The 13005-nt window shown below is 46.5% G+C and overlaps 1 pseudogene; it reads right to left on the bottom strand.

Annotated features, from left to right (window-relative positions):
* Positions 1-208: 208 nt before the first annotated feature.
* Positions 209-12593, bottom strand: LOC130033061 (myelin protein zero-like protein 3; annotated as a pseudogene).
* Between the last annotated feature and the right edge of the window lie 412 nt (positions 12594-13005).

The raw sequence follows: 13005 nt of genomic DNA, 5'->3' as shown, positions 1-13005 counted from the left end.
GAAGGGTCCGGGTGTGTCTCTTCTGAGCACTTTAGAAGTGTTTATAAATATGAAAAGAAAACTTCTTCAATAAATACATGGGTGAGTCTTTGCTGGTGACCTCCGGGGTCTGCCGCTGCTGGGGCCAGACCCACTCTACTTCTTGGAGACGTCAGGCAGGGTGCAAATCCCGGGAACAGAGGTCTCTTCCTCAGGAAGGAGGCGTTGATCAGTAGGTCTCTTCGTAATCTGAGTCCAGGTACTCAACAGAGCGAACACAGAGTCGGGCCATGCAGTCATGCTCCTCCTCCTGGTCAATGTCATTTGAAACCTTGATTGAAGACTTCTTGTAGCTGGACTTGCTTCTCTTCTTCAGCGCCGCAGACTTCCCTTTCTATCGGCAGGAGCAGCAGGACGACCACCACTGCCGAGGGGATGAAGCCGAGGATGGAGAGAAGAGCCACAGAGGAGAGCATGGTGCCAAAGCCCCGTTCTGTGATTGTCAGCTCCGTCACTGGAATATTATGGTGCACATCTGGGGGATTCTTTATGGCACAGCTGAACGTTCTGTTGTCCTTGAAGGTCGGATTGCTGATGCTTATAGACGCGTCCCCTTTGTACAGGTCTCCAGCCCAGGAAATTCAGTCCCGAAACGTTTCTGCTGTGGTTGGGTACTGGAAAGACTGGTAATAAAAAATACTTGCTGATTCTGTATGGCTGCTGCTGGGCGGGTGGTACATCCAGTCTATGGTGAGCTTGTCACTAACAGATGCCATTGACTTGAAGGTGCATCGCAGTTTGATCTTTTCTCCCATGTAACCTCGGACATGGGCATCCACTTTGATCTCCAAAGAAAGGGCCACGTGAGCACCTAATCAGAGCAAGCCAAACACTGATGAGGGAAGCACAGGCTGGGGATACAGCGAGGTGAGGATACAACCCAGAGACACTCAGTTCCTCAAAGTTTCTGATTGCGGTGCCACTAGGGAGGGACTCCAATATCTTCTGAGACTGAGCTTGAGAAAGAGCTTTTATATTTAATTTTTAAAAAAAAATTTGGGGTCATACTCTGTAGGATAACACTGTTTTGTCCTTCCTGCATAGCCTCAGGTAGTTTAGGTATATTGGGCTGCTCCCATCACAGTGCTCCCATTCCTTTGTGTTTATGTGTACCTTTTTTGTGCTCTATTGACTTGTAAATATTGTTTTTCTCTTCTCCCTAAGTCCTTTGCATGTTTATTCAGAGCAATGTCCTTTTTGTATGGACACAAGAAGATAGTATATGCTATGCTTTTGTGATGTGACTCTCAGTGATATTTCCCTCTTGGGCATCTGTACTCTCACCTAAGCCTCAGCTGCCTTTACTTCCTAGTGCCCCCAAAAGCAGGGTCCTGATGAGAGACTGGATTGGAACCAGGGCAAGCGGTAAGCTATGTACTACCCTGGCATCGAGATGGGCCTGGCCAAAGCGCCATAATGCTTAACTATAAGTTAAGAGCTTAGTCATGGACAAATGCAATCATGATCCAAAAAGTAATAATTAGATTCGGACCCTGCTAGGGTTAGGAATGATTAATCTGGCCTGAGCGCTGCTGTAGTCTGATTCTGTGGCAAGATGTTCCTAGGAAAGCTGCCCTACAAGGCTCAATGTTATCTCTTACTGTGTCTATACAAAAATAACTAGTATTGAGATATTGGTAGAGTTATTGGACTGAGGGAAGGAGAAAAACACTTAAAGAGGTATTTTGCCTGGGGCAGTCAGGAAGGGCTTTGGAATACCTTTTAGGTGGTGTTTCCTTTGAACTTGGTGGGCCCTCAGGAAGGACTTTCTTATGTTGATTTGACTACCTGACTGGGTGCAGTGTCAGCCCAGAGTGGGGGAGGGGGGAAGAAAACCCAAGCTTTGAGATGGAGTGTGGAGAGATAAGTGGGAGAGTCCAGAGGAGACAGGAACGAGGGGCAGTGTGAGACTAGGATGGGAGGCTCAGAGTGACTGGGGCAGGCGAGTGGGGAGAAAGGAATAAACGGCAACCGATCAATCAACTGGCTTGGACTCCCCATTTGGTGCTCAAAGGTAATTCCTTGCAGTGCTAGGGGATGCAGTTCCAAGGATTAAACCTCAGCCTCTGGTATGCAAAATAATGCAATCAGCCCTTTGAGCTATGTCCCTTTCCCCATAAATGACATCTCTCTCCCTGACCACAGTCATCAGCTGCATCTGTCCATCTGCCACGAGTCTCAACCTATCTGCCTCTATGTCATTTTGTCACCACCACTGTCCCAGCTCGTCTCTCAGTAGCAAGGACTGTTCATGTCTTTCCACTTGTCACTGCCAGGAGCCCTGAGCAGTGTCAGTCTGTCACTGTTGGAACCCACGGCCTGCCTATGACTCCTGGATGTTTGCATTGGCAGTGTCTATAGGAAATACCCTGCCTGAGGTTTCTGGTCACTAAGGAACCTATACCCTCTGCTGGTTTTTTTTTGTTTTGTTTTGTTTTGGTTTTTTGGTGTTTTGGATTGTTTTGGAACCCAAAACTGTGTTTCTCTCTCCCTGACAATCTTTAGTTTGACTATGACCCAGGGCATGACCTGAGGCTTTGATAGTTTCTCCTAATTTCTGCTAGGTTGAAGTGCATTTCTAGGGGTTGGGTTTTTTGGGGGGGAGCAGTGGGGAGTGTGAGGTTTTATATGAGTCATAGATCTACTGCAAATCTGGGTTGGGTGCTGCCTGGCTGCAGCCCTGGCTGGGGAGGGCTAGAGTTTCTGTTTCAGTTGAAGACCTGAAGGGCATCAGTAGCTGATCCAGAGAGTGCCCCTTAGGCAGAAGCCTGGAGGCTGAAGGGTCAGTAAAGGAGGGCTTTTTGTGTGTGAGGGGAAAGAAGGGCTAAGTATTCGTAGAGTCCAATGAACCGGTGACTTCAGCAAGACTTACTATTTCCCTGGCCCCTGGTCCTAGCAGATGAAATAGCCCCACCTTGATTAGCCCTGCTGGCGGAAGAGGCTTGAGCCAAGGCCCCAGTGGGGTTTCCCCAGGCTCTGGGCAGAAGGAAGTATGACACAATGCCAGAGAATTGGGCTTCCCTCCCTCTTTTGAGCTTCTTTTGAGATGGTTCCCGAATCTGTCAAGTGGGAAAGGGAGCAGGCAACTTTTTCCCAGCTCCCCTTCTGAGTGGCCCAAGGTCACCCTCCTTGGCTCACATCTCACATGCCATTGTTGATGAGGATAAGGGTAAGAGGACCCTTGGCTGTGTATTGAAAACAGTGTATTATAGAGTGGTTTTGATCTCTGCCCCACAGAGTATTATCTCAACTTTGAAAACTCATGCAGCCTTTCCATGTCAGCATACCTTTTATGATTTGCATAAAACCTTGCATTAAAAAGTTTTTGACTTTTTGAGTGATACCTGCAGTACTCAGGGGTTCCTCCTGGCTCTACACTCAGGAATTACTCCTGGGAGGGCTCAGGGAACCATATGAAATGCCAAGGATTGAATCGGGTTGAGCATGTGCAAGACAAGCACCCTACCCTGCTGTACTTTGGCTCGGGCCCCCCATTTAAAAAATTTTAAAGAAAAAATTCGGGCTACTCCCTCTAGTACTCAAGAGCCCATGTGGGGTCAGAGATTAAATCCCTGACCTTATACATTCAGGACATGTTCTCTGAAGTGAAAAAAGACTCACTTTCTTCAGACCCTGACATACAGCTATTGCTGGCACAATGCATTGTGTTTAGGGTGTGCCTCTCCATACAGGGAATCTCAGTAGCTCAGAGCGAAGACCCCCATACCACTGAGTACATAAAACAGTATACTTGGGAAGCTCAGAAAGAGTGCCAGCAAACCTGAGAGAGAGACGTCTCAGTAGGGAACACGCCCATCTCCTACTATTCTACCGATTGTAGGATAGGAGAGGTGGGAGAGGACAGCCACTGGCTGGGGTATATTCCAGCCCTGAGATTAGGGGATAAGAGGAGAACTGTAGCTATTTCTTATTCCTGCAGCCCACAACTGTTGTGTGAGACAGATGGCTGTGAACAGTGAGGTGTGGGGTTCTGCAGGAGTCTTGGGTGCTAGAGTGGCAGGGTTAGGTTTGACCAAATGAAATTCATTTGGTCAAAAATTCATTAGGTCAGACCAAATGAAATTCATGTGAGCCTGCAAATTCCCTGAATGTAAGCATCTTGAGGGCTAGATTCCTTTCAGGGCCAAGAAGAGTTCCTAATACTCAATATTAGGACTCCAAATAAGCATTCAATAAATACTCGTTTGAATAAATTAATGGGCACAAGAATCCACCCAGGCTATATGGTGGAGAGAAGTGGAAGAGGTCTATGTAGAAATGAGTTCTTGTGGCATTTGAGATGGTTATGTAGGAGAAGTGGGCTAGGTCAAGACAAAGCTGTAGGATTGAGAGAAGTGGGAAGATTTGAAAGGGATCAGGAGGGCCAGGGATGTGGCTCAGTGTTAGAGCACTTGGCTTACACGTGTAAGATCCAGGGTTGGATCATTATTACTATGAACAAGGAGGGGAAGTACACAAAAGGGGGCAGAAACCCGAAAGCTTCAGGTGGTAGAGTGTTGAAGGGATGGGCACCAAGATGAGCCAAGAATACTCTCTGGAGCTGAGTCTCTAAGAACAGGTAAGAACAGTTCACTTCAGTTTCTTGGGGGCCTCCCAGAGTCTGTGAGGCCAGAGTTACGACAAAGGACACACTGCACAAAGTGCTGGTAAAACACTGTCCACTTTCATGTCAGACTAGGCTCTTTTGGACCTACTTCTTCACAAAGGAGATACTGGATGTGGAGGCTTCCATAGTTGTGGAAACCCAGCGGGTTGGCTGTACCTGCTCTTATCAGTGAGCAGCTTTCACTGCTTCACTGCTTCACTGCCACTGCCCAAGGCAGGCACCCTAAGGGAAAATTTATGGCCATTTGAGCAAAGTCTAACTTCAACCAGGCTTACTGACTTGTCAGGATGTGGACAAGTTGGGCGACACTTGATTTTTGATATAACATTTGGAAAGCAGCCTCAGGTGTTGTGAGGGGAAAGGAGACAACCAGTGTCTGATGAGCATGCAGTGTCCACTCAAAGCAGGAAAAACAACAGTGCTGTTTATGAAAGACTTTTCCTTGGAAGAATATTTGGTACCACCTACTAATGTTAAATACATGTGCTATGACTCAGTAATTCCAAACCAATCTAATTTTTCCAATTGAAATACATATATGTACTCTTCAAAAGATAAGTACAAGAATAGTCATAGTAGCATCATTAGTATTTGTCAAAAAGAAGAAATAGTTCTTACTCTATTAGCAATAGAATGGGAAGTTATGATACATAATGTGATACTGCACTGAAAAGGAAAGAACAGCAGGGGCAGGCTGGAGCAGTAATACAGTGGGTAGGGCATTTGACTTGCTTGTGGCTGACTCGGGTTCAACTCCATATGGTCCCCTGAGCACTGCCAGGAGTAATTCCTGAGTTCAGAGCCAGGAGTAACCCCTGAGCAATATTGGGTATATCCCCCAAACAAACAAAAGCAATAGCAGTTACCTGAAACAACTGGAAAGAATTGTATAGGCATACAATTGTTGAATGGAAGAGATTAAATAAAAGACAGTGCAGTCCATGGTCATGCTCAAGAAGAGGCAAATTTATGGATTTATAGTAATAGATGTCGGAATATTGACTGTACTCTGAGGGCACATACTGCATAAGAAGGAGAATTGGAAATGCTGGACTATGTTCCATGTCTTATTCTGAAACTGATTATATCAGGATAGACATCTAAAGATTTATCAAAATTTTTCCACTAAAATATTTGTGTATTTCTGAGGCGAGAGATATAGTATGAGATTTAAGGTGCTTAGGTTAAGGCTTTGCACACAACTGACCCCATTCAAATTCTAGCACCGCATATGATCCTCTGATCATTGCTGAGAACGATCCCTAAGCACAGATCCAAGAGTAAGCCCTGAGCACAGCTAGGAAGACTGAAACAACAAAAGAGTTGTGCATTTTGCTATGTAATAACTCAATAAAAATGATAATAAAGTTTTAAATGTATTTTGGGATATATCCAGTGGGTTCTTGGGGGACCATGTGGTGCTGGGCACATAGCCCAGGGTTCCAGCATGTAACGCAGAGCCTGTTGAACCATCTCAACAGTCCTAAAATATTTTTAAAACGGCTTTCCCCCAGCTCCAAGAAGAACAGCTGAGTATCAGAAGATAACTGGGTGAAGGACAAAATATTATTTTGAGGGTGGAACCTGGGGAATTTGTGCTGATCTTTCCTTGAATTTGAGAAAAAGTAAGGGGTTCAACGAGTAGGTTTGGGCCAGAGATAACATCAGTGGCAGCAACATGAAACTGTTTCACTGGCCTTATCTCAAACCACAGTGTAGCTAACTGTGTCGATAACTCATGTAGCTGCATCTTTCCTGAGCTCTAGCTCACTGTGAGGGTCCCCTCACAGGAGAGAAATTGGTCATCTACTTTTGAGAGCAAAATGTGTGCCTAGCAGCCCTTTGGAGAGCCCGGAAAGGGACCAGACTTAAGGATTCTGTTTAACTAACCTCTTGTGTGTAAGCTACAGGCCTTTCTGGAACCGAGGACCAGGGACCTTCCACTAACCATGGTGAAATAGTCCTTCTTCATCCCCTGCTCCTGTCTTGGTGGTTCACCCTGCTTTGTCCTGCTCTGCAGATGTGTATGCAGGAGCAGCATTTTGCTCAGAGAAACAGCAGCAGCAGGGCACCCTCCATCTAAAGGTTTCCCAGCACAGTCCTAGGTCTCGCAGTAAAAGGGGTCTGTGTCCATGTATGCATCTGTACATCAAGGTGAACCTATCTAGGGCCTTTCTGACTCTGCCACACCCCTCTCACAGATAAAACTGAGACCCTGAGACAGCACCCCTCCCACCTGCCAATTTTTTTTTGTGAAGTCTATAAAAAGATGGGAGGGTGTAGGGTAGAAACTCCTGGTGCCAAAATGACTAATAATTTACTCAGAAGTGACAAGAAGAGCAACCATATGTGCCTGGTCTATGAAGTCCCTATGCTCTGCTTCCATTCCTCTCCACCCGAACTCCCAAGCACATACATGTGCAGACAGTTAGGAAGCAAGAGCAGCAAAGGCTCAGGAGCACAGCTCACCTGGTTTCCTGGGGCAAACCTGCCAGACAAGGCAATCCAGGTACAGTCCAGATGTGTATTCCTCATCTGTGACTCCATGCTCTATATAAATGAGGTCAGTGAAAGATTTTTTGGCTCTACCACACAACTTCCAGGCCCACTTAAGAATTGTCTGCCTGTAAGGAAAGAGCAGGACCTCTTCTGTGGTCCATCACTGTATCACTGTCATCCTGCTGTTCATCGAGTGCCTCGAACAGGCCCCAGTAACGTCTCCTTCGTCCTAGCCCCGAGATTTTAAAAATTGCCACATTCGAGGCTCTTTCAGGGGTCAGGAGAATGAGACCCTTCATTGTTACTGGTTTTTGGCATATTGAATACACCATGGGGAGTTTGCCAGACTCTGCCTTGTGGGCAAAATACTTTTGGTAGCCTGCCAGATTCTTCATGTGGTCCATACTATCTCAGGAGGAGGGTGAAATGCTGCCCTCGTTTTTAGTTAATGGCCTGCATCTTGGCTTAACAACCATCTTTGGAAATCAGTGAATGCAGCACAGGCTCCACCCAGTACACTCATGTAGCTGGGGACATTGAAGATACAAATTTTGTCTAAGCATGGGAACCGCATGATGTCCACTGATAATGGCATATAGCATTTTTCCTGCCATTCAGTCGTGGCTTCATTGCACCTGTCACAGAGTTGAAAACCGAAGTGGATGTTTACCTGCATTGCACCATTCAACTCATCATCCTCATTCTCTTCCAACCTTTGGCTCATCCAGAATCATCTCAACCTTGAGCCCATTCTGGATCTTCCCTGATACTCTGCCATGTTGCTATTTTAGCTTCACATTTGTCATTTTCTGGTTCTGTGGAGAAAGTGTTGCTCTTTTGTCTCCCTTAATATGAATTCTGAGTCTAAGGAAGTGGCATACTAAAGCATGTGACAGTTGTGTCATGTGGCTCCCATGGGCACTCTTCCAGTTTTTAAGTCCTTGCAAAGGGAGAGGCTATACTCTTAGATATCTTTGATACCTGCTTCCAACCTGAATGCTGTTGATTTGAAGGTTGGGAGGTGTGTAGGACCCCAGAATTCAGAAGATGAGATTGTTGAGATGGTCTTGAGGAGGCCCCTGAGAAGTGGGGCACTGTGTCTGCTGACCTGGAAAGTTTTATACTGTGTTGGTGAATTTATTTCCTTAGGCCACGCAACCTTGTTCTCTCTTCTGGTTTAGAAATGGGCCTAACAGAATCAAGGATGTCTCTTCAAGACCAGAGTTCTCTCCTTCTGGAGGATATAACTTGGTATTATTATTATAATAATTATTATTATTATTATTATATTTTGGGTCACAACCAGCGTGCTCAGGGCTTACGCCTGGCTCTGCACTAGGGATCACTCCTGGTGGGGCTCAGGGCACTATATTTCGTGCTAGGTATTGAATCCAGGCTGGTTGCGTGCCAGGTAAACACCTTACCTGCTGTACTATCACTCGGGCCCTGAAGGATATATTTTGGACCAATTTCTCAAAGGGGTGTCCAGGGCCAACCGCAGCCCCAACCAGTTGGTTGTCACGGTAGTGTCTTTTGTGCCCAAGTGCCCAGGAAAAAGCCCCAACCTGTATCAGATTTGGGTTTTTTTCGTTTGTTTTTTCTTTTTGCTTTTTTTTGGTGTTGGGGGGCGGGGGGATGGTGGTCACATCCAGCGATGATCAAGGGTTGCTCCTGGCTTTGCACTCAGGAATTACTCCTGGCAGTGCTCGGGGGGACCATATGGGTTGCTGGGAATCGAATCTAGGTCGACTGCGTGCAAGACAAATGCTCTACCCACTGTGCTATCACTCCAGCCCCAGATTTTCTTTAAATCCTGAGATTTCTTTAAATCTGCTTTCAGTCCCTGCCAGACTTCTTTGCATTAGAGTCCAAATCTAAGCATGATTTTTAGGGAAACAAGGACACGTGGGGAATCCTAGTGACTCCCACTGCTCTGTCTCTTTATGGGTGACTGTTTAGTCAACTTTACCAGGACTTAAGGCTGTAAATGTAAATGAGGGTAGTTATTCCATATGTATAGTCACTTTCTAACCTGTATCATGTCAACATTGCTATTTACTAGAAGAGACAGCAGAAAATCTCTTACCAATCTCAAGTTCCCTAGTATTGAAACAGAAGCTCTGAGAGTTTCTATCTTGACAAAAGCTATAGTCTGTGGTCTGACCTTGGGGGCTAGACTATACCCTGACTTTGTGGACTGTGGCTAAGAGACTGAAGTACTTGTCCAAAGTCACACATCAAGATAGTGGCAAATCAGGCTTATGCATGCCCTGTTCTTCTGACCATGCAGTGGGATAACAGGATGTAGATGCAAGCCAGTAACTATTTATAGGTGTTGCCTCAGGCTAAGAAGAGATTTAACCAAGTGGTAGGTTTTCCTGCCCATGCTCCCCAGTGTCCCCACCCTGCCATGCTGGTTCTGCTGCTTCTGCAGAGAGGAATGGCCTTGAGAACCCCATGGTATCTGTGCGGTCGACCCAATACAGGGATCTACTGGCTTCTAGAAGCCATGCTCTGAGCTGTCTCAGGGCTGAAATTGCTCTCAGCCCCAGATCTCAACCTGAATGAGAGAGACACACTCCATGTTCTAGGATAAATTGGCAACTTAAATTGGTCACACCTGCTGGCCTGCATTCTGATGTAACATCTCCAGGGGGAAATGAGTAGAGAGGGGTCTAGAATTCCCAGGGCAAAGGACAGGAGTGAGCAGTCCATGCGTACTGGCAGGAATAGTCTGAGGCTTTAGAGCCAGGCAAGTCTAATAATGAGTAGATGTTGCAGACATTCTGCAGGTCTGCCCCAGGCCAAATTGTGGTTACTGCTAGAAAGCCCATTAGACTCAAGAACAATAGATCTTTATTCTGGTTTGGTTCAGAAAATCATGTTCTGAAAGCTTTGTACTGTTGGAAGCTGTTTGGATTGCTGTTACCTTCAATAAAATGTTGAAAAGGTCAGTTAAAGTGAGAATTGAGGGTAGGGAATCAGAGTTTAGCAGCCAATATGGCAGCATATTAGGACCTGATCAACTACAGGATTTAACATAGACAAAAACCCTATTCACAGGGTGAGGAATGAGAGTTTTGGTAATGGGGAGAGAACAGTTATGTCACTTAGACATGGAGGGAGTTATGAGGCTTGGTGAGTGGCTCTACTTTGAAACGACAAGGCCTTTGTTGGTCTAGAAGAAAAGAGGGATTAGATATGTCCTAGTCCCTGTCAACCCTACTGCCCCGATCTAGATCCCTCCCCTCACTGTGCCCAGTCCTGTGATTAGCTACAAACTCCCCATTTTCCTGAGTTGTTTACTGGACCTGACACATCTGTGGTACCATTCTTGGGCCCTGGGGCATGTGGAGGATGTCGGGCATAAGTTAGACTAGTTCTCTAGGAAACAGAGGAAAAGCTACAGCCCTTAATCCTTAAGTCTTAACCTTGAATGGGCCCCAATGGAAGCTGGGGAGGACTTAAGTTCTGAAGGCCACAGGAAGAAGGGTATAGTAATAAGTGCACAGACGTTAATGAAGCTCTTGCTGTGTCACCACCGTCATTGAAGGTGCAGCAAGTGATAGGTGATGTGAGGTTTCCACTCACTTTCCTCAGGGGACACCCCCTCCTCACCCTCTAGCTCAGGAGTCTGAGTTATATGGGGCTACCAACTCCACACACTCCCCACACCCCTCCTAGTATATCAAGGCCCCAGGGAGTCTAGATTTGATGACATCTCTCTCTCTCTCTCCACCATTTCAACACCCTGGTTTTATTGCAGCAATAATTACAGAAGTGTTTCCTCAGGCATTTTGCCTCCCTTCCCCACCCTTGCCTTCATCTGCTGACCCAGAGCCAGCAAACTCGCATCCCACCCCACCTGTGCGTTGTTTTGGAAGGTCCTTCCGTGCCATTTCCTGTGGTTCTAACCACATACACAGGGCTTGACTGAGAGGATGGGGTCCCAGAGGCTGTCTCTCATCCTTTGACAGGATGTCCATCCTTCTATGTACATGACAACATCATGTAAGGCCTTCTTGAACTTTGAGAAATCACTCCTTTCAGTAATACAGTTCTTAGGTGATTCTGTTGGCTAGAAAGAAAATTTTCTTAGAAAAAAATTAAACTGTAAACCCCTCTCTTGGCAGTTCCCTGGATAGACCCTCCTCACTGTCTGCACAGGACACTGGTTGCCCTCCGGGTGTGGGGAGGCCTCAGAGCTTCCAGAACAGAACAGGGAGGAGAGGGGTGGGAACTCAAAGACATAGGGCAAGAAGTAGAGAGCGGGAAGTCCTTAGTAATGTTCCCACCACCATTGCCTTCCATGCATTGTGAATTCCCACGGAACTCCATAGTTCAGAAGTGAGCAAACCAGAGCCATCTTGGATGGAATGCCCTTGCCTCCTGTGCTGAGTCCATCACCAGCCCTGCTTTGACTTGCTTCTGATCTGGTGTGCACACTGACCCTGGGGATAGCCACAGCCCAAATGGCTTGAACCTGTCACCCTTCACCCCAGCCTCTGCAGTGAGTTGACTTTCTTTGAATCAGAAAGTAGTACCCAAGGTCTCACATATGGTGAGTGAGGGTCCTTGGCCCTGCTGTACCCTGGCTGTGGAGGCAGAGAAATGATATCAGGGGTTCTTCTAAACATAAACGGTAACTTACTTTTAGTTTGGAGCAGATTCTAGTTAGTATTTTCATGTTCTTATAAATCTTTTGTATGTGAATGTCTTTCTGGTTATAGTTCATAAGTTTCTCCAGGGTGGCGATGAAATCCTTTGTGAACTGGCCGTAGCAGTGCTCCTGAAATGGGGCAGGGACGCTGGGAAAGTGGGTTATATAACAGAGAAGCAGCAGACTCATCCCAGTATCCCCCACCCTGCCTCATCATCTCAACTCATTCCGGCCAGATGCTACCCAGGCTTCCAGTGCAGCTCAGTGTGGATTCTCCCATGGAGACCTGCAAGCTATGCAGTGCTCTTCTAGGGACAGGCAACTCTGGAGCTCAGAGGAACCAGTCCTGGCCATTGATTTATTTGTTGGCTGAGCTATAGGCTCCCTCCCCAGACTCTGCTGCCTGGAACCCAGATTTCTCATTCTAATGCCCCATATTATTATCTCTGCTCTGGGTGCCCAAGGGGTCACTGCTCCTTACCTCAGTGGTGTTCTGGGGCTTTGTGAAGGAACCCTGGAAGCAGAAGTGTAAGTCAGAGACATAAAGGGCCACTGAGAGCAAAGTGATGTTTGCTGAAGACCCAGGCTTACATTGTACTTAGTGTTTTCGGCTGAAAGTTCTCTCTGAATCTCAGCACAAACTGCCGTGTGGTTGTCGTAGGGAGATGCGCTGCCTATCTCTGTTGGAGCAGAATGGCTTCCCAAGCTCCAGAGCACGCAAGCCAGGAGCATATACAGCTGCATGGTATCTTGAAGATGGCTCCACATTGATCCGAACTCAGAGCTTGGCAGCATTTCTATGGGGAGGGGTACCTATATACGTTAGGCTAAGGAAATGCTCTATCTCTTATCAGTCATCACTGGCTTACGAGGAAAACAGAGAGGACCTTATCACTGGGCAAGAAGTGCTTTTCATGCGTTTTCTATGACCACAGCCCACTTCATGGTGTCATGTTTTTGCTGAAATTCAGGTTTGGTCTATGAATTACTATTTGTAATGACATTTAGAGTCGCAACCTTTTTAGCCTGGTAGGGTCAGACCTCTGGCCTGGACTATAGGCAGGTGCTGACCAGAACATGGAGAACAAAAGGAAAGAGCCAGAAAGGGCAACAGCTGCATTTAGCCAGTGTCTCCATGCCCAGTTGGAGACATGAAAGGATGAACGCAATGCTTGCCTGA

The sequence above is a fragment of the Sorex fumeus genome, unplaced genomic scaffold (assembly GCF_029834395.1).
Source record: "Sorex fumeus unplaced genomic scaffold, SorFum_2.1 ptg000051l, whole genome shotgun sequence".
In the NCBI taxonomy this organism is placed as follows: Eukaryota; Metazoa; Chordata; class Mammalia; order Eulipotyphla; family Soricidae; genus Sorex; species Sorex fumeus.
This window is presented reverse-complemented; position numbering and strand designations above follow the sequence as displayed.